Source organism: Canis lupus, chromosome 18, assembly GCF_003254725.2.
Source record: "Canis lupus dingo isolate Sandy chromosome 18, ASM325472v2, whole genome shotgun sequence".
Taxonomy (NCBI): domain Eukaryota; kingdom Metazoa; phylum Chordata; class Mammalia; order Carnivora; family Canidae; genus Canis; species Canis lupus.
In genome coordinates, this window is record NC_064260.1 from 23554196 (window position 1) to 23581050 (window position 26855).

General features: G+C 34.2%; 1 protein-coding gene across 2 annotated transcripts in view; it reads right to left on the reverse strand.

Moving 5' to 3' along the window:
* The window catches only part of SEMA3A (semaphorin 3A), a 453431-nt gene that overhangs the window by 324393 nt on the left and 102183 nt on the right, over positions 1-26855 (reverse strand). The window contains exon 1 of one of the 2 annotated variants that reach the window (XM_049096230.1): positions 2223-2318. The exons of the other annotated variant lie outside the window; for it this stretch is intronic. The gene's annotated coding sequence lies outside the window, so the exon portion shown is untranslated. Of the gene's footprint in view, positions 1-2222; positions 2319-26855 lie in introns of those variants that run through there. 2 annotated transcript variants of the gene reach the window in all.

A 26855-nucleotide genomic window follows, 5' to 3' on the forward strand; every position in this document is an offset into this window, starting at 1 on the left:
TGGGAATGTAGCAAAGCCACGTTAGATAAAATAATAAGGACATTCCAGGCCGAATTAACAGTATCATAAAGTCACGGAGACAGTAAAACATTCAATGCTCAAAGAATTATGTGCAGTTTTGTGTTTCAAAACATACATTTTAATGAAACAAGTAGGCAAAAGATGAGGATTGAGAGGTTGTCATGGCAAAAGACTTTAGGAAGATTTTAATCAGAGGAGAAACATGAACATTACAGGGGTTTGGAAGGAACATGTTCCCAGAAACCTGGAAGAGGGATTGAAATCAGATCAGGTGACTATTGTAATAATCCAAGTGAACAACAATGAGAAGCTGAAATAAGATGAGGGCCATGGTTTTTCCACCAAACCCCTATAAAATATACTGTTCCCCTATATTTTTCTGAACAGCACTTATTAAAGTCAACAATATATGACATGCTTTAGTGAAAAAGGAGAGAGAATACAGTAACTAATTCCCAAAGTTGTGTTATTTTATGGGATGTGTTTGCTCTTCTCTTTCTGCCTTCACATGGGAGCTTTGTGGCCTTTAGATTAATTATGTCCTACCCTATAAGAATTTTATGATATTATTTTTCTGGCAAATTTAAGACTTGTACTTGCTGGTTGAATTGATGGACCCTAATATATGATTTATTCAATTACAAGGATTTGGGGCCAAACAATGATTAGCATCAGATGCCTCACATACTTAGCTAATGGATAAGAATAAAGGTACGACATAGAAAACATAAATTCTTGTAAGAAGTAACTCAATTAAAAGTAATAGAAAACCAATTATATTCAATTTATTTTATACTATCAGTGGCTAATATTAAGCAGGAATAAATATTTTATGCCCTGAATATACATTCTACTGCTCATTTTTGTTGTTAAAATACACTTAACTGGCAATTCAAAATGAGTCTTAAAAATATATTAATGTGAATTAAGTCATATTCTTAAGTATGTTTATGACATAATTCACCAAGTGAGGATGACAATTAACTCTTAAATACATCAAAAATCAAGAATATGGGTGAGATAGATGACTTTTTAATGTACCTGCTGAGCAATTAGGGAAACTAATATCAAAACTTTGAAACAATTAAGAAAACGAAGCCAATATATAACAAAAAATGGCACGCATGTAAGTCATAAGATCTGCTCATCTTGTTTCCAGGGAAGACCATCAGTTTAGGCAGACCCCGTAAGAACACATGATGAAGGCAATGGCGGAGTCGGTGAGCAGGTGAAAGGAGAGATACATGCATCCTTTCATGTGTTTTATCATTGAAAAACATTACCTAATTTATTTTTCCTTTACTACCCAAAATAATCATCTGCCACTGATGATACTACTTACTTTCAACCACTTTTTCTCCCCATGTTACATGTGGCATTAGATTTATTTTTTGCACACTTAAATGACTGCTTATTTTAGAATTTGACAAGCACAGTTTTCTACCCAAATCTTCCATGAATCCCTGCTAACAATTACAATGGCCCCTCCTTTATACTCTGACATAAGAATGGCTTGGATTTTATTAAATCAAAGAGAATCAAAAGTATAGGGATGGATTTTGTTCTCTATCTCTTTGATATTCATATCTGAAGGTAGTTAGCCAAGGCATTTAAAACAAACTGATGAGCCCATACCATAAAAAGAAAGACCAGAATCATACAGTGCTAGGTTTTGCAGATCAAAGGCTCTATCTCAGGTTTTATATTTGAATGCCATGACCTTTGTAGAATGGAGTTTCAAGCAGTCAATACCTATGACAGACAGGGTTTTCTTTTTGTAACTATTGATTGCTTTTCTGAGTAGTCTCCAAATCTCACTTTGCAGTCATTCAGTTAGGAGTTCAAAAAGACATCAGGAACCTTGGGGTATCAAAAAAAATCCAGAAGTATCTAAGATGATTAAGAAATTTGCCAGGGGTATTTGGAAGAACTTTTTGGCTTCCCTCCAAATTTCTCTTAGGTTAAAATCAAGGCTTACTATTTTATGACAAGAACCTTTCCCTTTAGACAAAAGGGGCATTTCTGCTTTTAATTCAGCCCACAATTTTATAATAAAGTTTGAAAATAAAAAGATTCAGGTGACTCTAGTTTTCATTAACTGTTTTTAAAGTCACTTAATTTTTTTTAAGTCACTTAATTTTTAAGTTAAGTTTTCATTGTCCCTTATCTACAATGTATGGAACTTGTTCTTTATTACTCACAGTTTGTGGTTTTACATGCTTCTAACTAATCATTGTTCATTATACCAAGAGAATCAGATTTCCAGCTACGGTTTGATGTCATTGTGTATGTACAGGACGTCCACAGGTGCCTGGAAGGCCAAAAAGGAAAGAAGGAAACCAGCCAAGATTAAAGTTGCACAGATCCAGATGTTGCTGCTGCTGCTGTTTGAAAAACACACACACACACATTTTAGAGCTTGGCATTTTAGCCTTACAGCTGGCAAGTAATAAGAAAGAATGAAGTCTGTGTGCATGCAGGCATGCTCCTTTAGTGGCAGAAAAAGGAGAAATGGAAGGAAGGGAAGTTCAATCTGCTGAAATAAAATAGGAATGTGGATGAGAGCCTGTTCAACCCCATTGGCAATGAGGTATTTCCCTGCTATTAACGAAATGTTCTGGCACATTGGGAACAATATAATTTGCATGAATGAACTTTTAATAGAAGCAAAAAAGTAAATAAATTGAAACTCTGACTTGTAGTATTATTCTTTCAGTTTAGTCACAAAATTATCAGAAGCAGGATTTAGTTGTATTATTTTCTCATTGAGCAACTTGTTTTTACCATTACTCACTCCTCCTTTACTCTATCAGAAAGAGTTCCAACAAAGGATCCAAAGCCTACATAGGTCATTGAATTGTGTGATATGCTACTTTGAGTATTGGTGTGGCCTTATGAGTTTTACTAGCAGTTCACAACAGATGTCTTATCAGGATATTACAAATAAACCCCAAATTCTAAGTCTTTATGACTCATTTCCAGAAAAAAATGATACTATATTTGTTGCACATTAAATTATAATCAATGTGATTCTAATTAATCATGAATTCTTATTCAGGGCAATGTAATCTACCTCCTTCCCCCACCCCCACCCCCATAATACCCATATTAGACAAGACATGTGCTTAATTCTAGGCTACGTTGTCCTAGACACTAGTCCATAGATATGTAAATGTCTAGACAAGTTAAAGTCTTATGGATTCCTAAATTAAACACATTAGATCCTGGGACAAACTGGGGGGGCAACGTTGAAACTAAAAGCTAAAATTAGAAAGAGATCAACTGAAAGAGAGAGAGAGATATCAACTAAATCTGTCAATATAAGGGCTCTGTTTGGTTTCACATCAGCAATTCAGTATAGTGAAAAGAACATAGCCTTAACACATGGCTGCAACAATCTAAGACACTGATGAGTTGAAATATATGTCTATTTTCATATGTTCTATTAATGAGGTATGTGTAGATATGCTCTGAGATACACACAGAGCAAAATCCATGCTTCATAGAAAAAAAAAAAACGTAGAGGAAAAAATACATAAAACTATCACTACATATTAGCTCTTACTCCAGAATAAATATTTATAGTTCTTGAGTATATTTAAAGATTGAGTAACTTTTTAAGTTTGGTACACCCAAGTAGGTTACTTTTGAATGTTTCTCCTCACTGCAGGCATGTTATCAATGCAATGACCTAATAATATGGTTATGAATCACTATATTAAGATAAGAAAGAAATAATACAATATTACTTTTTTGAAAAGTCATGATTCAGTCTAAGACTGCTGCTTTGAACACTGACTAGGACCTTGATTTAGAGAGTCAGTTCATCTGTCCTTTGGTTACTATCAATAATGCTATTTTTGAGACAAAAATTTAGTTTTGATGGAGCATTTCTCATATAAAATCAGAAAACCAACAATAGTTCCTACTTACTGCATGTGAGTGCCAATTTAAGAAATAACTTATAAAATTACCATCCTCCAAGATTTTCAGTGGAGGTTATTATCAAGATCTTCATCACCTACAGGTTTACAACATTCCTTGATTATCACCAATTTGGTTTTCACTCTTGCATCACATTGTAAAAATGCAACATAAGGACACAACTCTCTATGGCCAATATTCCACACTCAGACTTAAATGACTTAAAATCATGTGTTTAACATCTTCCACAACACTGACTCCATACTCCCTATAACTCCTCATTTGCCTCTTTATCAAAATCCTCAACACTCACCGAAGGAATTTTTTAAAATAAAGAAAACAATGAAGTCAGCTGCCTCTAATTAATAGAAAGTTATTAAAGAATGCTCATTACTATTTCAAAATTTCAAACTCTTCCGGTTTCCCCATGATATAGCCATCTTCCGAAGAAAAATCCAGATGAAGAAATCATAGCTCCGAGGCCAGAAAGTCAGAAGATAGTTTGGTCAGTGAGCTAATTTGAAATGTCTTAGGCAGAGGAAATTTTCAAAGTCATAATGCCTATGTGCAGTGACGCTTTTCTCTTTTGTTTTTGGTTTGTGACTTTTATCCAAAACATATGCTTATATATACAGAGACTAAGTATCTGTTGTAATTTAAGTGAACTCTAAGCCTTGGGGCATCAAGGAAGTTATTTTTAAACCTTAAAGCAAAATAACTTTCAAATTTCCCATATTACATTGTGTTCCATTTCCAGAAATTGAAACTTAATGTACTGAAAATATGTAATTTTCAGATTCTGGACTGCGTCATCTCTATTTAACAGATTTGGGTCCATACCTAACGTCCACCAAGTGTACTGGAAAAACACACACACACACACACACACACAACAGTAAACGTCCACGCCTGCCTTTACTTACATTTGACTAAATGCCAAAAGCAATAGTTTCTTCTTAAAAGTTAATTAACTAAAAGGCAGCAATCAAAGCCTAAACTTAAATCACTACTACTTTAATTCCTCTCTAAATGATTCCAAATGCCTGGATCAGTTTTTTTCTTGAAGAGTAAATATTTTGGAAATGTAAATTTGTTTGCTATTTATACATTCACTATTTTCTAAATTTTATTTTATAAATGTATTAATATGTATTATGTGATACAGATTTAAGGCTAACATTAGAAGTATTCTATTTATTTTATTTTTTGAAATCATTTTATTTTATTTTTTTTTCTTTTCTCTTTATTCATCACGGTAATTCACTCTTTAATCCCTGCTCCTATTCCCCCATCCTTCCACCCACCTTCTCTCTGGTAAACATCGGTCTGTTCTCTATAGTTAAGGATCTTTCTTGGTTTGTCTCCCTCTCTCTCTTTTTTCCTTTGCTTGTTTTGTTTCTTAAATTCCACATATGAGTGAAATCATATGGTATTTTTCTGTTCTGACTGACTTATTTTGATCAGCATTATACTCCCTAGCTCCACCCATGTCATTGCAAATGGCACGACTACATTCTTTTTTGTGACTAAATAATATTCGGTCGTGATCACACACACACACACACACACACACACACATACACATATATACCACACCTCCACTCAACTAAATCACTGGACACTGGGGCTGCCTCCATAGTTTGGTTATTACAAATAATACTGCAATAAACATATGGGTTCATACATCCCTCCACACTGTTTTCCACAACATCTGCACCAATTTGCCTTCCCATCAACAGTGCAAGAGGATTTCTTTTTCTCCACATCCTCATCAACATTTCTTATTTCTTGTGTTTTTTATTTTATCCATTCTGACAGGTATGAGGTGATACACATTGTGGTTTTGATCTGCATTCCCTGACAATGAGTGATGTTAAGCATCTCTTCATGTGTCTCCTGACCATCTTAAGTCTTTTTTGGAGAAATGTTTATTCATGTTTTCTGTCCATTTTTATTTGGATAATTTCTTTTTCGGGTGTTGAGTTGTATCAATTCTCTACATATTTTGGATACTAACCCTTTCTCAGATATGTCACTTGCAAATATCTTTTCCTGATCACCTTTTAGTTTTGTTGGTTGTTTCCTTCACCATACAGAAACTTCTTAATTTTAATGTAATCCCAATAGTATATTTTTGCTTTTATTTCCCTTGCCTCAAAAGATATATCTAGAAAAATGTTGATATGACCAATGTCAGAGAGAGTACTGCCTCTGCCTTCTTCAAGGATTTATATGATTTCAGGTCTCACATTTAGGTTTTTTATCCCTTTTGAGTTAGTTTTTCTGTATGGTGAAAGACAGTGGACCAGTTTCATTCTTTTCCATGTGGCTGTCCAGTTTTCCCAACACTATTTGTTAAAGAGACTCTCTTTTTCCCATTGTATATTCATTCCTCCTTGGTCAAAGATTAAGTAACTGACATATAATTGTGGTTTATTTCTGGCTTTTCTATTCTATTCTATTAACCTCTGTGTCTCTTTTTATGCCTGTACCATAGTGTTTTAATTACTACTGCTACATAATTTAACTTCAAGTCTGGAATTGTGATGTTTCCAGTTCTGTTTTTCTTTTTCAAGGTTGCTTCAGCTATTTGAAGTCTTTGTGCTTCCATACGAATTTTAGGATTGTTTGTTCTAGTTCTGGAAGTATTTTAATAAAGAGACAATTTAACATATTTTCATCTGCAGTGATTTGTGGATAAGAAAATTTTCCAGAAAATAAAGTTTATTTATAACTATAATTTATAATAAAATCATTCAATTAAAATAAATAAGATAAAAAATTAAATTAGAATAAATGGTTTATGGAGTGCCTAGGTGGCTCAGTTGGTTAATTGGCTGTCTTCTGCTCAGGCCATGATCTCAGGGTCCTGGGGTTGAGGCTCATGTCAGGTTTCCCTGCTCAGTGAGAAGTCTGCTTCTCCTTCTGCCGCTCCCCTACTTGTGCTTTCTCTTTTTCTCTCAAATAAATAATTTAAAAAAAGAGTTAATGGTTTATAAGAGCAAAGATTATATATTTGTAACTTTTTTGATGAAAAATTTTTAAGCTGTGTTTCTAATTTCTGATATGGGGTATATAATTGCTCATATAAATACTTTAATGTCCTTACTGATTCAAACCCACCCTTAGAAACATCAATTGTTTGGGATATTTGGGGTCTATTCCATAGATATGTAAGATGTGGAGAAGAAATTCTTTAAATTCCTAGGATTCCCTAGTAATTCTTTCTCCCCCCCCCCCGCCCCCGCTATAAACCTGTTACTAATTTTGAGTGTGCATAGAACCTAGAGTAATAGGCTTATAAAATAGATATACTTACATTTGTACATAATTTAAATTGTTTTAATAAAATGATGAACCACTCCCCTTTCATAAAAAATGCATAAGTTTTGGGGCACCTGGGTGACTTAGTTAAGTGTCTGCCTTCGGCTCAGGTCATGATCCCAGAGTACCCAGATCAAACCCCAGGTTGGGCTTCCTGCTCAGCAGGGAGCCTGTTTCTCCTTCTCTCTGCCCTTCTCCCTGCTCATGCTCTCTCTCTCTCTCTCTCTGTCTCTCTTTCTCTCAGAAAATAAGTAAAGCCTTTAAAAAAAATGCATGAGTTTTGTGCCTTTATTTCTCAGGTCTCTTGCATGTATATTTTGACTGTGAAGATTTACTCCCGGCTAAAAAAAAGTTTTTACATTGGTAAATATGGGTTATAGTTGTGAGGTATAATAATTTATTAGCTCAAGTGAAAAATTACATATATGTATATGTATAATTCCACCAGATTATTTATATATTATATACAATATCTTCATATTTTTATACCTGGAAGGTAAAGATGATGTGATTCATATTTCTTAGGTAATTCAAATACATTACCTTTAAATGACAGGCATTTATGAACTATGGAGACATACATTTAAGCATAGAAATTATTATAGCTGATAATAAAAATGCAAATATGAATAAAAATGCAAATAATTCTTATTTTTGTTTACTGACATCTCAACTTTCAAAAGTGCTCTAAAGCAACAAAAGCTAATTAAAATACATTGTGAACCACATATTTAATTTAAATTTTCTAGCAGTCACATTTTAAAAAGTTATAAAAAAGTGAAATTAATTTAATAATATATTTAATTTTGCTTATAACAAAATATTATTTCATGTAATCAACACACAGTCAATAAAACATTATTAAGATATTTTATATTCTTTTTTTCTTCTATGTCTTCAAAATCTGCAAAACTCAACTTGGAGTAACGCAATTGAATAACTCGATTGCCACATAAGGCCATTGGCTATCTATCCTATTGGACAACACAGGTCCATAGTGTGACTAAAATCTACTAACAGCATGATCTTCTTCAAGAAATATCAGAGTTTTTTCTTCTTGGATACCATATTTAAAAGAATATAAGCAAGCAACTGTCACATTTAAATATCACAATAACTATAGAAACAAACCCTATATGAGTGCAATTAAGGGGAAACTTTTCAAAACAGAGGGAGTAATTAAGTAGAAAATGTGTAGTTAAATCCACACAAAAAAGTTGGATGGAAAGATCCTTTCCAAACAGAAGAACACCAAACATAAAGGAAAGGGGAGGGAAAGAAACTTAGCATAGGCAGAAATTACCATATTTACTGAATAGAAGGCCAGTTTGGCTCTGGAAAACTTTTTCTTTTCTCCTCCCCAAGAGAATGGCCACACGCCAATAGATACAGGCCTAAAATAGAGTATATACCATGGTAACCATAGTAATGAGTGGATGGAACTAAAAAAAGCTGGTCTTGGGTGAGCAGATGTTCAGTCAAAGCAAGAATGAAAACATGAACTGCATTTCACAACCTCCATTTTATCTACATACAGTAGGACAGTGTTCTATGAGCCTGTGGGAGAAATGTGCCTAAGGAGGAGGAACCAGAATGCCAAGAAGGTCTTGTCTTCTATACAGGCACACAAACCAGGGCTCCCACTAGGGGAATGCATTAGATAGAAACATCCCCAAGTAGGCCTAGGAAAGGATGATAAATGTTACCATTATATATGTACACACACACACACACACACACATACATACACACACACATTTACTAAGTAGCGTGTCTTGCAGTCTTGTGAAATAGTCTGTCCACATTAAAATATGAAAAATAATTTACCATCACACTTTTCTTCTTTACCTTCTAAATACAACTTAAGTTAGGAAAGCTTAACCTAAATACATTTTTTCTAAAAATAGCACATTTGTTACCTACATTATGCCAATACTTTCTCTAGACATAAAGCTATCTCTGCTATAGAGGTGGATCAGTGTTGGGTTTAGAAACCAGGAACGTTAGGCAGACTTTCTGGGTTTTAATTCTGGCTCACCAGTTGATATAGGACAAGTAACTTAACACTTCTTAAATCAGCTAACCCACTTACAGAACAGTTAAAATCCTGCCACTTCCTAGCACTGATATGTGGGTTAACCTAAAGAAATTGAAGGTAACTGACACATAGTTAGCATGGATAGATTTTAGTTATTTTTATTGTAATCTAGTTCAATGCACTATTTTTATACCTAATCTGATTAATTTCCAAAGTGGCTATTAAGAAAAATATTGAAATTATATTTTATTGTACCTCACACATTTTTGTTGACACGTGTACACAAACATACACAAAATATACAGATCCATGCCCATATCTGTATTTTCCCTTAAAACAGGCATTTTAAGAGAAGACTAAGAAATTAAACTCCAAGAAGACAGGTAGCTTTCATCTTATCTCCCGAAATGCTAGCTGGGCAGCACTCCGTCGTGCGCCTCACCAGGCCACACTCAGCTGGTTGTTTCAAAACCATATCCTGAATTACAGAAGGCGAGTGAGGCTGAGGAACACTGAGTCATAATTAACTCAAGATTAAAGTTCACTGAGGAATGATTTGAATTCAATTTAACATAAAAAGGCTTCGGAGGGAGGGATCATTGTGTTGAGATGTGAATGAAGCAAGCTGACATTCTTATCACCTTGATAAAGACTTTCCCTGGATCCTTAAATACCTGTGCAGCTGGGATTGGGGTCACACTTCTCACTATACTTAGTGCAGGGAAGGAGGGTTGGCACATTTTCATCTACGTGTAGCACCTGAAGCACTTTCAAGGGAAAAACAACAACAAAGCAAGCACACGAACCTGCCTAGCAAGTGATATTTCCCAACAAAGAATTTCAGGACAGAGTGCGATCCCTTGAGAGAACATTTCAAACGAAGTCGGTGGTGAAACTATTACTGAGGAGTACTCAGTCTTGCCAAAGAGCTAACAAAAGCTTTATTTACAAAGATGTTCATCATGATGCTTTATATCCATATAGAAAGAGTGGAAAATGCTCTACGTATCCCAATGGTGGGTAAGTGATTAAGTAAAGATGATATAAATGAAAATTAAGTGCTTACTAGTGCATGACAGAGTAAAAGACATCCGTTGAGAAAGCTGTAGTGACACCAATCTGTGCATTTTTACTATAATTAAAGTTTAGGTGGACTGAGAAAGTTAAACCGTAAACTAAATAATGACATAGAATTATGTTCTCCTCCCAAATTTTAACATTGTGCCTTTTTTGCATTAGAACAGGTAATAAGAACTGATCATTAAAATGCTAATATTCTTTTTATCTTATACAAGGAAACTCTAATACCCAAGAGTTTAAACACATTTTAGCCTCACTTGCATTTAAGTTACTTTTAGACTTCATTTATTTCTAACTCCAGAATTATTCCTTTGCCTCTAATGATGGATGTTTGAAGAAGTGGGAAGTCTTTGCACAGAGACTGGGCATAAATGAGTAAAATGGCACTAAAATTGCACAGATGGGAATTCGCTTGCCCACATCCACAATAAAAGATTAAATGCCAGTTTCTATCTTCACATGGACCTTTCTGACAATGTTCATTCAACTAAATAAAGTTAGGTAAAAGCTGAACACATATAAGAGCAATTAAGAAATGTCCTGTTTTCTAACATTCTTCAAAAGATAAAGGATAACTAAACTTATTTAATATTTAAGAACAAGAAAACTGCAGGGTTGAAGCCAGTTTTTAAAAATTAGAAGAAAAATACATTTTAAGTTATTTCTATCAGATGAATTTGCTCTTTGTTTTTACGTGGTATGGCTCAGACAGTCTGTGGTAGGTTCCATTTTCCACGTAGGTATGTATATCACATATATAGGGTCCCTAGTAGCAATTTGGTGCCAGGGATTGCTTTAGACTTTGCAGGAATTAACTGTTCAAATGATTCTCCCTTGGAAAATACAAATCAGAGGGCAGGCACAAACTGAACCAATGTCATTGCACTCTATTTGGTGTGGATTTGTGTGTTGAAAGAATATATAATCCTAACGAAAGTAGATGATTTGGCTACTGATGGAGGCACAATCAGGGAGATCAGACTCTCCCTGCAAGGTCAATTAGAGAGTGCTGGTGCAATTTCCCTCCTGTCTAACGGCCTTAATATAACCACATATTCTTATTATTGCTCTAAAGTTATTGAACATATGTAATCTGTGTCTCTGCTTTTGTGGGTCCTTTCAATAGTTCTACTTAAGGCAGCTGCACTTGAAGCTTAAGGGTTTGCAGCTGTTAGAGGCTATATGAGGAACGTGAGGGTTTGGCACGCGTTTTCATAGTTCCTACTGTGTAGAACTTTGGCAAGAACTGTGGAAAGGGTATGGCGACTTCAAGAATGTTTCAAAAACTTTTCCCCATAGCTGTGGCTCTGAGCACATGAGGTATGGAATTGAAGATTACAAGGGTGGTTATTTAGATTGGAGCACTTGGGTCCATTCTTACAGCTAACACGGCAAAATATTCTGAGACTTTGCTTAAATTTTGATCTTTCTTTGATAAGTACAACAAAGGGAAGAATGTTGTGAAGTAGGTGTGAAGAATATTTTATTTTCTCAATTTAAACAGCAGTTTCAAAACCTTAACATGACTATCTTCACTGACAGCATCTTTAAAGAGCATATGAACATTAGTATTCCTGAAAAAGTTTCAACCTCCATAGAAGAATCATTTTACCACATGCATTAAATTGGAGAAAGAAATAATTCTAAAACCCCAAATAATCATTTACCATATTTAAAGTCATTTCTGTGAGGAGAAAAAAAAAAGCAGGAAGGATTTAAAAAATAATTTAATCTATTTATTTTAGATTTTATTTTTAAGTGACCTCTGCACCCAACGTGGAACTTGAATCTACAACCCCAAGGTCAAGAGTTGCATGTTCCACAATTGAGCCAGCCAGGTGCCCTCCAAAAAAATCCTTTTAAAAAGAAGATTAAACAGATTTTCATTTTGTCCAGGAAACATATTTTCAAAAATTACCATAATGTGATAATGATATTTATTTCCAGATTACTTAAAACTTACAAAGAAAAAGAAATATTCTCTTAATATATTTCTATAATTTCTGGTCATGAGATTTTTAAAATGAATCATTTAAGTTACTAATTAATTGACTAATTTAATATTATATTTATATGAATATAATGATAAGCTATGATTCAGAGAAAATTTGAGAAAGTGACATGTTCCTAGATAAATACTTAAAAAATATGTTAAGATATATTAATATACCAGTGAGATCTCTATTCCTTGACTGAGAATAACATTTGTTATTGAAGGATATTTATATGTATTAACTCTATCAAGGATATATGCTAGCTGGGACATTCAGTTTGCAAACCATAAAATTAATTAAATTCAAATACTTTATTTTTATTTATTTATTATTTTCATTTGTTTTTTAGATTTTATTTATTTATTCATGAGACACACAAAGAGAGAGACACACACACAGAGAGAGAGAGAGGCAGAGACACAGGCAGAGGAGAAGCAGGCTCCACGCAGGGAGCCTGATGCAGGACTCGATCCCAGGACTCCAGGATCACACCCTGGGCCGAAGGTGGTGCTAAACTGCCGAGCCACCCAGGCTGCCCAAATTCAAATATTTTAAATTCAATATGGATTCATCTAGATGGGTTTAGAAGGATATACATAACATATTTTAGGATATTTGTGTTAGGTCAAGTGGAATATTAATAAATTAACACTTATCTCAGTATTTCTGATGATAATGTATCAGAATCATTCACACTCTATTCATAGTGCATATATATATATATATGGAAGTGTATGTATATATATATATGTATATATGGAGTAAAGATTTTGATTTTTTACTGACAGTTGAATGATGTATAAAAACTAAATATTTGAATTTGTTTTTAAAATATCTTCTATAAAATCTTTCGTGATGTAAAAGGCAAATCAGAACTCTTGTGAGAGTCAACATTTCTTAACCTTGGTGATGGTTAGATCTCCATGTACAAAGTAAAAGAGAGAAGTGAAGCAATTTCAAAAGAATAAAAGGATCTTGAAAAAATAGGCCTTTGAACCTAATATTGGAATAATCTTGTAAGTAAAGTCTCCATTTCACTTCACGTAGACACGAATTGCCACAATATCAACCATATGATAAACTACAGATATACCATGCTCCCTGCGGTTAATATGATCTTGTCTAATTGTAATATACTCATTCAGTGCCCATTTATTAAGCAATTCCTAAGTACGCAATATTAGAAATTTAAATATTGTTTTCAAATGTGTTTGTCAATCTTCAAAAACTACTTCAAGGCAAAATTATGTCTTTTGCTTTCTTAGAAAATATCACTTAAGTTCCAAATCATTAGAGATGATTTTGATTTTTCTGAATCAAAAAGTATAAGTCAGGTTGCCAACATTCTCATGATTTGTACACTATTTCTTGAATCTAGCTGCCTTAAATCTGGGATTTATTCTTGACTCTTCCTCATTCCACATTCATTACATCAGCAGGTCCTGCAGATAATTCATTCTGATAGTTCCTTATTATTTCTCCTCTCCTTCTCTACCAACAGCATCCATCCACTCAACTAGCATCTCAAACTTGGATGACTAGAATATCTTCTTTCTTCTTCTGTTAGCTCTATCTGCCATTAACCTGCTCTGCATAATGCTTCCCACTAAAGTGATTTTTAAAATTACAATTCTGATCATGTTATCTAAATACTCCAGCCTTTCTGTCCTAAAGGATCTGAACATAGAAATATAACTCCAGGGATCCGTGGGTGGCACAGCAGTTTGGCGCCTACCTTTGGCCCAGGGCGCGATCCTGGAGACCCGGGATCGAATCCCACGTTGGGCTCCAGCTGCATGGAGCCTGCTTCTCCCTCTGCCTATCTCTCTCTCTCTCTCTCTCTCTCTCTCTGTGACTATCATAAATAAATAAAAAATAAAAAAAAGAAATATAACTCCAGAATTTTGTGCCCCTCACACTTTAGAATCTTTGTTCATCACACATTTCCTGCCTTTCTACCCCCAGATTAATTTCTACCCTTCTTCATATGTCATCTTATGATTCACCATCTCAAGGAAGCCTTTCCCAACTCTCAAATCAGAATCATTCATTCCTTGCTCCTGCAGAAACTTTTTCTCTCTCCTTTGAAATATGTAAGTTATTTAAAATTTATACTGTGAATACTAGAGCACAAGGGCCTTTTCTGTTTGAATAAATTAAATGTAAAGTTAAGAAATTTTACAAACTCAGAAAGAGTACAGGCCTTCAAATTCTATTTTTCAACTACATAAACATTTCAGGGAAAATAAGATACATTCAAATATAGGCATAAAGAAACTCTTGGACACATGTGTATAAATTATGTGTGTGTACACACACACAATTTAGTATTTCTCGATAGACTTATCTCAATTGTAAATTTTCCACATCTCTTAAATGAACACATAATCTAGTGAGTTGGTAAACATGGTAATAAATAATTAGTTACTAATGTAATTCTTACAACTGGAGAATAAGCATTCAGTTATGAGGGTGCAAAGGAAGAAAATAATAATTCTCCCTGTCAAAAGTGAGCAAGAAATTATAGAGAATTTTTGGTTTGACATCAGATCTTGAATGATGCCAAGAATTTTAGCAGAAACCAGAATAACAAAAAAACCTCTATGCACAGTGGGGATTATATAAGCAAAATTATGGCCTCATGATTGTGTTTAGTATGTTTTGTAAAATTCTAAGTAGCTAATTGTTAATAGATAATAAAAATAAGAAGTACTTAATGAACACTTTCTAAGTGCCCAACGTCATGTATTATATGCTCTGAAATGTGCATTCTCATTTAATTATCATAAGGATGTGATGCGACTACCTAAATTCATTTATCTAAGTACACAAACTGAGGATTAGGGTATTTTAGTAAATTTTGCATGAATGTATAGCTAAAAAATTAAAACATCTGACCTCTAGAGCCCATAACCTTATTCACCAGATTATACTATTGTTGAGGAATAGAAGTGGAGTGAGACAAAACTGGAATCATAAACTTTAGTTACATCCTGAGAGGTGTCTAATACCATGTGTAAGACTTTCAGCTTCCTCCAGGTAATGAAAAACACTGCAAGGTCTGTAAGCAGGGGGATTATAAGAACCACTCTCATTTTTAGGAAGACTTCTATGGCAGACAACATGGAAAATTAATGAAGTTAGATTGATTAAATTGTCTATGACTGAATAAAATTGCGTATAAGTGGGGTAGGCCACTAGGATACTTAAAAGTAATTTAATTCAGCTTTGCTCAACTACATACTCTAGAGTGATTATTGAATACCACCTCATCCTCTGCCAGAAATGGATTCTCTAAGGAAACACTTGTCTGCTGAGGAAAATTTGGCATTCAGAAGTAGCTGATGTGCTTATGGGAACAGGCAAGTGGCGATGTCAATAAAAAAATTAACAAAGTGAATCATGAGTGGAAGAGTCACTCAAGATATAAATAGAAAATTAAGGATCTTCCCATTGAAATTATTTAAAGAAGGAAGCAATCTATGAACTCATTAATAGCAAAGGACTCCTTAGAATATATTAAAATATGGATATTCTTGGCATTGCATTTTCTCAAATGGAAAATTTGTCAGTACAGTCAGTATGGATTTTTTATTTTATAATACTTCCAATACTGTGGAAGATAAAGATTAACATTTTTAGCCAATGTGGAATAATAGGGGACAGATTTACCCTTCTGCCTTAAGCAATTAGAAAGCATACACACACACAAACACAAAAAAATAAATAATGGTTTGAAGACACTGGACATCTGGTGGTGCAGGACTGTGGCCTCTCAGAGAAAGAAAATTATTAAAGTAAGCCCCGCAGTTACACCAACATATTGCTTAGGAGCAGTATACAGACTCCAGTTACAGAGAGAGCTCTGAAAGGCCAAGGCAGTTAGATTTTGTTGGCCAGAGTCCTGGAGAGGGGAAATCTACAAAGGGGAAGAGAGAAACCTCATTATATCTGCAGAGCATCTCCAAGTCTTTGGCTCATTATTGATCTACTCATGTGTGAGAGCAGACTACCATAGGAAGGAGAAAGAACCGCATTAAAAAGTAATAAATAGGCAGATAAATAACTGGAGCTAAGGAATCATATATGGTTCTTGTTTCCATCATGCACAGTAGAAAGACCTTGTAGGACATGAAGCATCAAGTAGGATCTTCAGACTTACCAACAATTAAAACCCTCTGTTTTTTGAAAGACACAGTTAAGAAAACTAAATGGCAAAGAACATAATAGGAGAAAATATTTTCAAAATATATATCTGAAAAAGAACTTGCATACAGAGTACATAAAGAACTACAACTCAATAATAATAAGATAAACAACTCTAAGCAATTTGGGCAATTTGTGCATGGAGACTTTTCCAAAGTATAAATACAAATGGCAAATAAGCATAAGGGAACTTTGAGAATGATGGAAAAGTTCCACAGCACGACTGTGGTGGTAGGTATATATCTGTCAAAACTCATCAAGTTTAGGGGTGGTTGGCTGGCAGCTGGTGGAACACATGACTCCTGATCTCAGGTTTTTGAGTTTGAGCCCCACATTGGGCTTTTAGACTTGACTTAAAAAAACTCATCAAATTTATACTTGCACTGATGTTAGACCTCAATAATGCTGACTGAAAAACTAATGTGGTGGCTGACAGGAGGGGAGATTGAATGTGTGTAGAGTATGACAAATATGGGAACTCTGCATTTCACACCTAATTTCTCTATGACCCTAAGATGTCTCTAAAAAAAACCTATTTTTTAAAAAAGTCTACAAAAAATATTGCTCAAGTTAAACTTCACCACAAAGTAACATAAACATGGCTTTGCTAAAGTCTTAACACTTTAGTATTATGAAAGAAGTAAATAAAATATGCAGAATTTTTAATTAAGAGGATTAGTTTTCTGGGACTATTATATATATATGAGAGAAAATACTAAATATTTGTTAACATGTATTCAAAGTTAAGATTAGTTTTTCCATATAGATTACAAAATGTAAATTTACTCAGCAGCAGCTGGGATTTCTGTTTTCCTCCTTGGCTAAGGAAATAATTTCTTTAAAAATGATAATTTTAAAAATCTGTAGGTATATTTTGATTACTCTCATCAAACCGTCAAAACATCAAAATGAATCTCATAGTTCTAATGCTGAGTAAGAGCCGGATTCCAAAAGTATATGTTGTATGTTTCCATGCCATATGAATTTCAAAGAAGAGGAAAAAGTTTCTATACTGATAAAAGAATGGTGGTCTTACCTGGGAGACAGCTGTCTGGAAACCTGCAATGAAGGAATCCTATACATTTATCTTAGTGGTGGGGCCCTGCGTGTATGTGTATAATCCTGTATAATTCACCAAGTTATATAATTAAGAGTTGTTCCCCTAATCCATGTGTTTTATACTTAAATTTTGAGGTATTTTTTCCCATATCAGAGTTATTAGATCTTTTTAATATCTTTCTGGAAGCCTAATATCTTTCTGGAAGTCCCCTTGGCCTCTTCTCATTTATTCCCTTATAGCTTCTACTCTTCTTTTTTTCCCCTTCCTCTGCCACTTTCATGTTTCCTTCCTGTCTCTCCTTTCTTTCTCAACAAATGTTTTTAAACACTTACTATATCCCAAAATATGCTAGGTGCTGCAGATCCCAAGATGACCAATATTAGTTTAAAAAAAAACACTCAAATAAATTGAAGAATGATAAATAGCTCTATATGCATATAATATGGAAGGTCAGAAAAGGTTTTCCTGAATAGGTGAACACAGGAGATGAAGAGGGAGGAAGACATTGGCTGCAGAGCATATATCATCTGGACGGACACTGTGGCTAGAGGGGAAATTGCCCTCCTGTCCCTCTTCTGGCTCCACCAGAGCAGTATTTCCTTTGTCTACCCATGGTTCCCATATTAATAATCCCAATGATGTATTTCCACATCTGACTTTACCTACTATCATAAAGCACTAGATTTTATTGATATTTTCTCCTAGAATTTGTCCCAGGTCCTCTTTCCTTTTCTCACTGTAATCTCCAGGCATTCTCATATGAACCTCTGACTTTAATATATAACTGTTCAGAGATTTCTTGACTGTCCAGGCAATTCCTCTGAGTTCCGGATTTGTAGCTCTGTCTGCCTTCCCGACATCTCTGGGGTGTATCAATATATCCTAATAGGAAACAACATTCTTGTTGCCCTAAATCTGTCCAAATTGACCAACTCTGGTGTTTGCTATTTCAATGTTACATCTAGTCTGTCACACAAGCCAGAAACCTAGAATTAACCTTGATATTTTTTATTCTTTATGTTTCACATCAATATATTTCTATGAGCTTTCTGTTAATCTACCAATTTCCCCTACTGCATTGATAACTAAAATGTTCCTCATATCGGGACGCCTGGGGGGCTCAGTGGTTGAGTGTCTGCCTTCGGCTCAGGGTGTGACCCCGGGGTCCTAGGATCGAGTCCCACACCGGGCTCCCCGCAGGGAGCCTGCTTCTCCCTCTGCCTGTGTCTCTGCCTCTCTCTGTGTCTCTCATGAATAAATAAATAAAATCTTTAAAAAAATGTTCCACATATCAACCTGTATTTCCCCTTTTCGTTCACACAGTCCTTATTTACACCACATCATCTCGCTCTCTATGGCCAAATGTACTTGCCAAGAACTTCTTTTAGTGACAGATATATAATAGGGCCTGATCTAGTACTTTGCAGGGGGTAGGGAGTGAGATAGTAGCTTCCTTTTAAAAATACATAAAACAGTAAACTTCCACTGAAAGCAGTCAGTGCATTTAAAATATACTTTTAATCCTACAGAAGCTTTACGTGTTTGGTAACTTCATATTTTTAAACTGAGAAAAATATGTTCTTTGTGATTGGACATGCACACCATGAAAATCGTAAACTAATGACCCCAATTATACTTGCGCAGGCATTATTACTGGAGTCTTTACATTCTATATTTCTCCCATATTAAACATGTTACAAGGGAGATATTCACCTTTATTTTTCATTTATCTTGTTTAAAAATAGTGTCTGCTCTAACATATTAAAGTCTAAATTTAGAATTCTTAGAAAGCATCATTAATAATGCTGCTTAGTAACCAAAGAATGATTCAGAGCACAACTGTGCCATCAAGCATCGAAGTCCTTAATTACCATGGTTTTTTTTATTTTTATAACATGAGTTACTCAGTTGTCTTTATCTCTCATTTATTGTTTCCAAAGAAATTCAAGAACCTTTGAAGTGTAGTCAACTTGATCTATCATGATACTTGGTGTCCTTGAAGAATTGTTAGTGATTGAAAAGAGAGTGAAGATGGGTTGTGTGTATGTTGGATTCTCCTTAGAAGCCAGTTCATTTTCAAGACAGAAGATTAGTAGTATAAAGGCAAAGTTATATCAGTTCAGGAAGGATGTGTGCAAGCATGTGTGCATAGAATCTCTCTCTCTCTCTCTCTCTCTCTCTCACACACACACAGACATACTTTAAAATAACATATTAGAAAGTATTTTTTCAGATAGGATTAGAAGAACGTATAAAGTGAACATCTATTCACAGCTTTTAATATAAAAAACAAATAAACATTCCTGATGATTTAAATGACCTTCAAAACTCTCCCCCATCCTTCCCACACATAATGTCCATCTCTTCATTCATACACAGACCAAGAGCCTCGTTTGGCTTCCTCTAGTCATACCACAACTTGGAAAGGCCTCTGAAAAAGAGCTCCCCAAATTTTCAGTTTATATTCTCAAATATTACATTAAAATTGAGAGTTTTCTGATCTTTTGCATGACCCAGTAGGATACCTTTTGTCTCCCTATTCCAGAAGATATAAACAGAACCTCAAAAATTCAACTACATTCTTAAAGTGAACCCTTTTCTATAATAAGGCAAGAAGCTACTGACAGCATTCTAAGATCCAATATCAAACAAATGTGGATGTCTAAAGGACATGGTTATATAACATGACTATAGTTTTTTTGAGGGAAAGGATAATATATTTCTGTAACAGCAAGCTTTTGTGTACCGAAAAACATCTGAGACTAACAGAAAATAAACAGGCTGGAGTCAGACTGCTACATCATTCATTTGTATTTATTATATCCACAAATATTTATTGAGATCAAATAAGGGAGACTGATATGTTACTTATGGGAATCTAATGGGTAAGAAAGTCTAGATTGGTAAAGGCAAATACCAAATTAATCTGTAACAAATATGTACTACACACACATACACACACATACACACACACACACACACACACCCTCCTTTCTTTTGTAATATAATAGAAGTGTTTTAGAAGTTTGGTCATCAATTGTACCAATTCTCAGAATATTCTGAAATAAAAAAGAAAAGTGATCTGGAAACAACAAGTTTTAACATAAGAAACTCTTCTCTATGAGATAAATTATTCTTCATGTATTTTCCAGATACCTAATATATTTCTATCATCTTACATAACATATATTATATAGTGGATATAAAAATTCAGATGGGTAAAGCATAGTTCAACATAGATGAGTGAATTAATATAAAATATGGGGGGAAAGTGTTTCATTTTCTTTGTCCTATTAGAAGAGAAACTGACCTGATATGCTATTTATAGAATGGACCTCAAATTCTGAAATGCTGCTTTTTTCCATAGCATAGTTTTGGGAGAGAATAAGAAAGCTTCAATGATCACAACATTAAAATGTCATAAAGCATGGAATCTAACCTAAGAAGTAGTTCTTTCTGTAAGCTTTCAGGTCCACATTGTTTATTGATTTTATTCTCTTCTCAAACCATATGTTAAGTTACAAATTCTGAAATTGCTTCATTAAATCACATTTTTCTTCTTTTATATGTCAGTTACCTATTGAGAACATATGTTATCTCAACACACTAATGCTTACTCTCAAGTCATAAGCTATAAGCTTAATGCTCTGAAAAAATAGAGAAATAAAAATGTCACCATGTTCTAGCTGAAAATAAAATTTCATCAAAATGATATTATAAACATTTAAAATTTAAAGCAAAACTTACAATGACGTAATAAATCCAGAGAGTTCTTGGACATAAAAGGATACACTAAAGAGCATTGGTAATGTATTTTCCTCTGTATGAAGTCATTGCTTACTCTTTACTTGATCTACACGGCTAAGAAAACTTCGAGCAAAGATTTGTGTTCAATTCATGGTAGTTCCATAAATGCTAAGATGGCTCTGAGTTTACTCTATTATTACACAAACAATATCTTATTTTCTCTTTTTATATGAGAGATATAGATTTTTAAAATAGATTTTACTATTAAGTATGCGAAGGTGTGTATATGTATCGGTATCCTACCCATTCGATTTCCACTTTCCTCCCCTTTCTATTCCTTTCCCTATATCCACCCCCACCACACACACATTAAATTGCCAGTACTCTGGATAGAGTTTCTTTTAACAGAATTTTCTAAGACAATAACAACAAAACATACAGTTAAGCAACAGTAAACAAATGTTAAATTATCTGCACAATAGGTTTTATCCTGCCAACACTGATAGAGACAAAATAATATTGCTGACATTTTTCTGCCTTTGGGGCAGGAGGGGGAAATCTCTTTCAATTAGATTTTTTTTTTTCAGTTTTGTCCAAGAAAGAATTTAATGCTGGTCCTTTTAGGTATGATTCTTTACAAATGCCATATTTTCTGAGTCAGTACGTTATGCATGCACTACCACAAGTAACAAATAGATGCATGGTTGATTTTTGGTAGGGAAATGGAAGAAATAAAAATAACTTAGAATCACTAAATTCAGGTCATTTCTCTAAAACTGATATGAAAATATGGCTTTACTGTTCTTTTTATCATAGCAAATTTTATCCTTCCAACCAAGTCATGAAATCAATTTATCTACCACTGTAACTTCTTTGGAATAAAATATAGCATCTGCATACCAGACCTTCATGACTGGATGAGGACAACGCAGATCATTTCCAGTTAAGATTCTCAGGGAAATTAAGTTCATAGAATGGAATTCCCTAAATTAGAATGTCTATGAGAGCAGAAACAACTGTTTTGACCAGAAAACAAATCTCCAGTGTTTCCAACTTCAGAATAACAAAAACAAAGTGCTTTCGAAGTCCTTAGTTCTGCTGAATTTCTGAACCATTTTGTAGGATAAAATGATTTCATTCATTCAATTAACTAGAAATTTAACCTTTATACTCAGGTATAGATATATACCATATTTATATAGGTTGATTCTGTAATATTTAGATAACCAGAAACTACATAAATGTTTTGTAAAAAGCCTTAATTTATTGAGTCAATGACTAACTTTTAAATTATTCTTACCACAATTTCTCAGTGTCATCATGTCATCTTTTTGGTATTTTTTGTATATTTAAAAATATGATCAAGGGTTCACATTATATTGTTTCCACTTGGGAAAATTTCTGTCTGCTAGATCAAGCTGAAACTAAGGAGGAAATTGAAGAAACCTAAAAAATATATAAGTCCAAGTTAAGGTGTTTTAAACAAAAGACCAGGAATAAAAGACCAATTTGTAAGTGCTTAAGAATGTAATTTCTTAATGTATATTCCCTGGTCAATAAAATGTGAATGAAAAACCTGGTTGGTCTGAAGTAGTCATGGCCTATATAATGAGTGCTATAAATGGAAATAAATGAAAATATCTTGGAATGAAAGGAAATAGCTTAGTCTCCAGAAATGACTTTAACATGAAATGGCAATGCTAAAAAACTCTTTGTAACATTTCCCATCCATGCATTGTGTTTTACAGATCTTCTTTGTGCCCAATAAATGACATAGATTTTTGAATATTAAAAATATGTTTTCCTTTTGAATTTATTTCAGAGTTTTAAAACTGGGTAAGAATTTGGTTCACAGTGATGTTAGAGTCTATGCAATATAATGAGTTTAGCTTGCCATTTAAAAAGATAATTGAAAGGTGAGTAGCTGTTTATTTATTGTCCCTCAATGCCAACTAATTCTACTTCTTCCAACAAATCTTATTGTTTGAGTTTACCCTAACTCCAAGAGTATAAATAGAACTCTAATTTTTAACCTAGTCTATATTATAAGAAAATGGCCTAGACCCTACAAGGTAATCATAAATATATCTTTAAACATAAAAGTTTCTGAAATGTGCTTTTTAATTATAAGTGATTTAGTAGAAGCCTATTAAGTGAATCTAAATTGAATTCCATAAGGTAAAACTAAATCATTGTGAAATCAAGGCCTTTACAACATGCATTTTAATGAGAAAAATATGCAGTTTGAAAAGTCTGTGCTTTTTTAAATATAAAATAAGTTTTGCACCTGCTAAGAAGTCTAACTATAAGAAGATTTCATTTAGGTCATTTAGTCTAATTGCTTTATTTATTTTGAAATTTGAAAATTCCTCAATTTAAGTATATACAAATAATAGAACTATTTTATTATGAAACAGTTTTAGAATGATAAGCCATTTATTTCTGATAAGCCTGTACAATGATATTCGAGTTTCTTAAGATGTTGAAAAAGTGATAGGTTCTGAAATTCCAGGTATGCATGTTATTCTAAAAGTTAAAAAAAAAAGTCACTATTCGGGGCACCTGGATGGCTCAGTAGGTTAACCATCAGACTCTTGATTTGGGCTCAGGTCATTCTCTCAGGGTTGTGAGCTGGGGACCACAGCGGGCTCTCCATTTAGCAGGAAGTCTGCTTGAGATTCTTGCCCTCTGCCCCTCCCCCTACTCCTGCTCTTGTGCTCTCTCTGAAATTAATAAATAAATCTTTTGAAAAAAAAAAGTCACTATACAACCTTTAACGATCACACAAAGCAGCTTAATTTTGATTAAGACTATCTGAGAACCTCACAGGATAAATTATATGACACCATTTCTTTTTTCAATTTATGTCAACAAATTAATTCCTAAATAGACTAATGGCTTAAGAATCCTTGTTCTCCTAGATTTGGAAGGTGCTACAATGAAAGAGTGTAATTGCAAAAGTATTAATGTATTTTATCCTTGCCCACATTTATTTAGGGCTTATCAGGATGAGTCTAGAACACAGTTTATTATGCAGGTTCCCTTTTAACTTCAAAGGGGAATAAAGTAAGCCACACTTTTTGGCCAACTATCCTTACCTATAGCACTTTTTAAACAATCTACAAGTTTGAGGGGCGCCTGGGTGGCTCAGTCAATTAAGAGACCAACTCCTGATTTCAGCTCAGGTCATGATCTCAGGGTCCTGGGGTGGAGCTGAGCCCTGCAAGGCACTTCCTGAACAGCAGGGAGTCTGCTTGTCTCCCTCTGCTCACCACCCCTTCAAGCATGTGCACTCTCTCTCTAAAAGTAAATAAATCTTGAAGGAAAAAAAAAGCAATCTACGAGTTTAAATGACCCTTTAAAGATTCTGTGATCAAGGACTAAACTGACCCTGAATTCCAAAAATGTACAGCTATAGATAAATTTTTAAAACTTTTATTATTAGGAATTAGAAGTTTAATATATGTTTTTTCTAGATTTTGTCTTTTAACTTGAATACTTGAAAATGATCTGCAACTTCATAGGCTTAGTACAAATTTGTGTACTGTGAGAGATTTTTCAACCATCCTTATTAAGCTATAAAAGTATACTTTTGCTATAAACCTATGATAAAGCAAAATGGAAACAATATAGGAATGAGGCAAAGGGTATGCTAGTTTGGTTGTCATGTAGTCAGCAGTATGGAATGAAATTAAGTTGTTCAAATCAAAATTAGAACTGGATTGTCTTCATTCTTTCCCATATCAAATGTAATTGACAGTAAATTTTGATACATGATACCAGGTAAACAAATGTGCCATCCATCAAAGGACTGAAGGAAAAAAGGATGAAACGGAGTGTGAACAGCACAAAAGAGGTATCACTGTACATAGCAATGTCAGGAAGGGCAAAAGAGACTTTGGTGATACTATTTCAGTGCATATGCTATTAGCCAGAAACTAAAAAGGTAGAAAAGACTTGTAACTTTAGGAAACTTTCCATAACCAATGTAAGAAATTAACCAGGAAGTTAATTAGAAGTAAATGTATTTAATCATCACAGAGATCATGGGTTAGTTTGATAAAGAGAAAAATATAATTTCCTTTCTTGGCAGGGTGCTCAGGCCACAGAGGCAGGAAGAAAATGTAAGATCTCCCACAAAAAAAGCTTCCTAGAGTTGGCCAATATATTTTTTTTTCCATAGAAGATGGGCTTAATTAATTTTCTACAATTCTGAGATATCTTGTCTTCCGATTTTTGGGTGGTGTGAAACTAATTGACTTTCAAAGGCTAGTGTTAATTAGTGTTAATTGGTTCCTGGTGGATATCAGAAACTAGTTAAAAATAACACCCCTAAAGATAAACAGGGGCTCTTGGAGTTTGGAACGACTAGATCTTAGAAAGCAGCTGTTTTTCACAATTCCTGAAGTAGCCACCAAGGAGAACCACAGGGGCTGTGAGTTTTAGTGGAGATTATGATCCAGAGGAGAGATGACTACTCAGGAGCTTGTTCTCGTGAAGTGCTGAGTGTCTCACAGGAGTATAAGGTCAATGGACTTGAGAAATTTTCACAACTTCTCTAGAGGAAAGAATATCTATATTGATATATATAATTGATATTGATATTGACAAATTGACATATTGATATTGACAAAACAGAAAAAAATTAAAATATGAAGAGCCACAGCACAGTGGGGGAAACTCTATCACTAGAGCAAAGGAGCTAGGCATATATGCAAATAAATACACCTACCTTTACTAAGCATAGGAATTAGACCTAAGCATAGGTCTTTTAATTATGAAACAATAGTCTATATTCAAAGAAAGAAATAAATAGGCATCATTAGGGAGAAGGATTCATATAAAATAGGAGAGTCACTAACTAACAATGCCTCAATAATGACGACTGTCATGGCATAGAGTAGGAAGCTAAGCCTTCTGGAAAAGTGCACTGAGCAAGGGGAAGCCCAAGAAAAATACCAGTTTCTAAATCATGTGGATACAAATGAAATCATTAGAGAGTCAAAGAAGCCTCTTTAGGGTTAGGCCTGAGACATGAACTGAAGGACTTAGGGGAAGAGGCTCGGTCTTCATTCTTCCCATGCAAAACTTCACAGGAGAGAATTAGAAGGTGAGCTTGGCTCTAGGCTCTCCCTTTTTCCATTTCTTTTTTTCTTTTTTAGATTTTATTATTTATTTGAGAGGGAGAGAAAAAGAGAGATAGAATGACCAGGGGAGGAGCAGAGGGAGAGGAAGAAACAAACTCCCGCTGAGCAGGGATCTGGGTGCGGGGCTTGATTCTAACACCCTGAGATCCTGGCCTAAGCCTAAGGCAGCGACTTACCAACTGTCCCACCCAAGCACCTTTCCCTTCTTCTCTTTTTTTTTTCCTTCTTCTCTTTCTATGCCTGTTTTATACACTCTTGAAAAAAGTTTGCTCTGTTCTTTCTCTTTTTTTTCAGTAATGTTTGTGTAGTTTTGT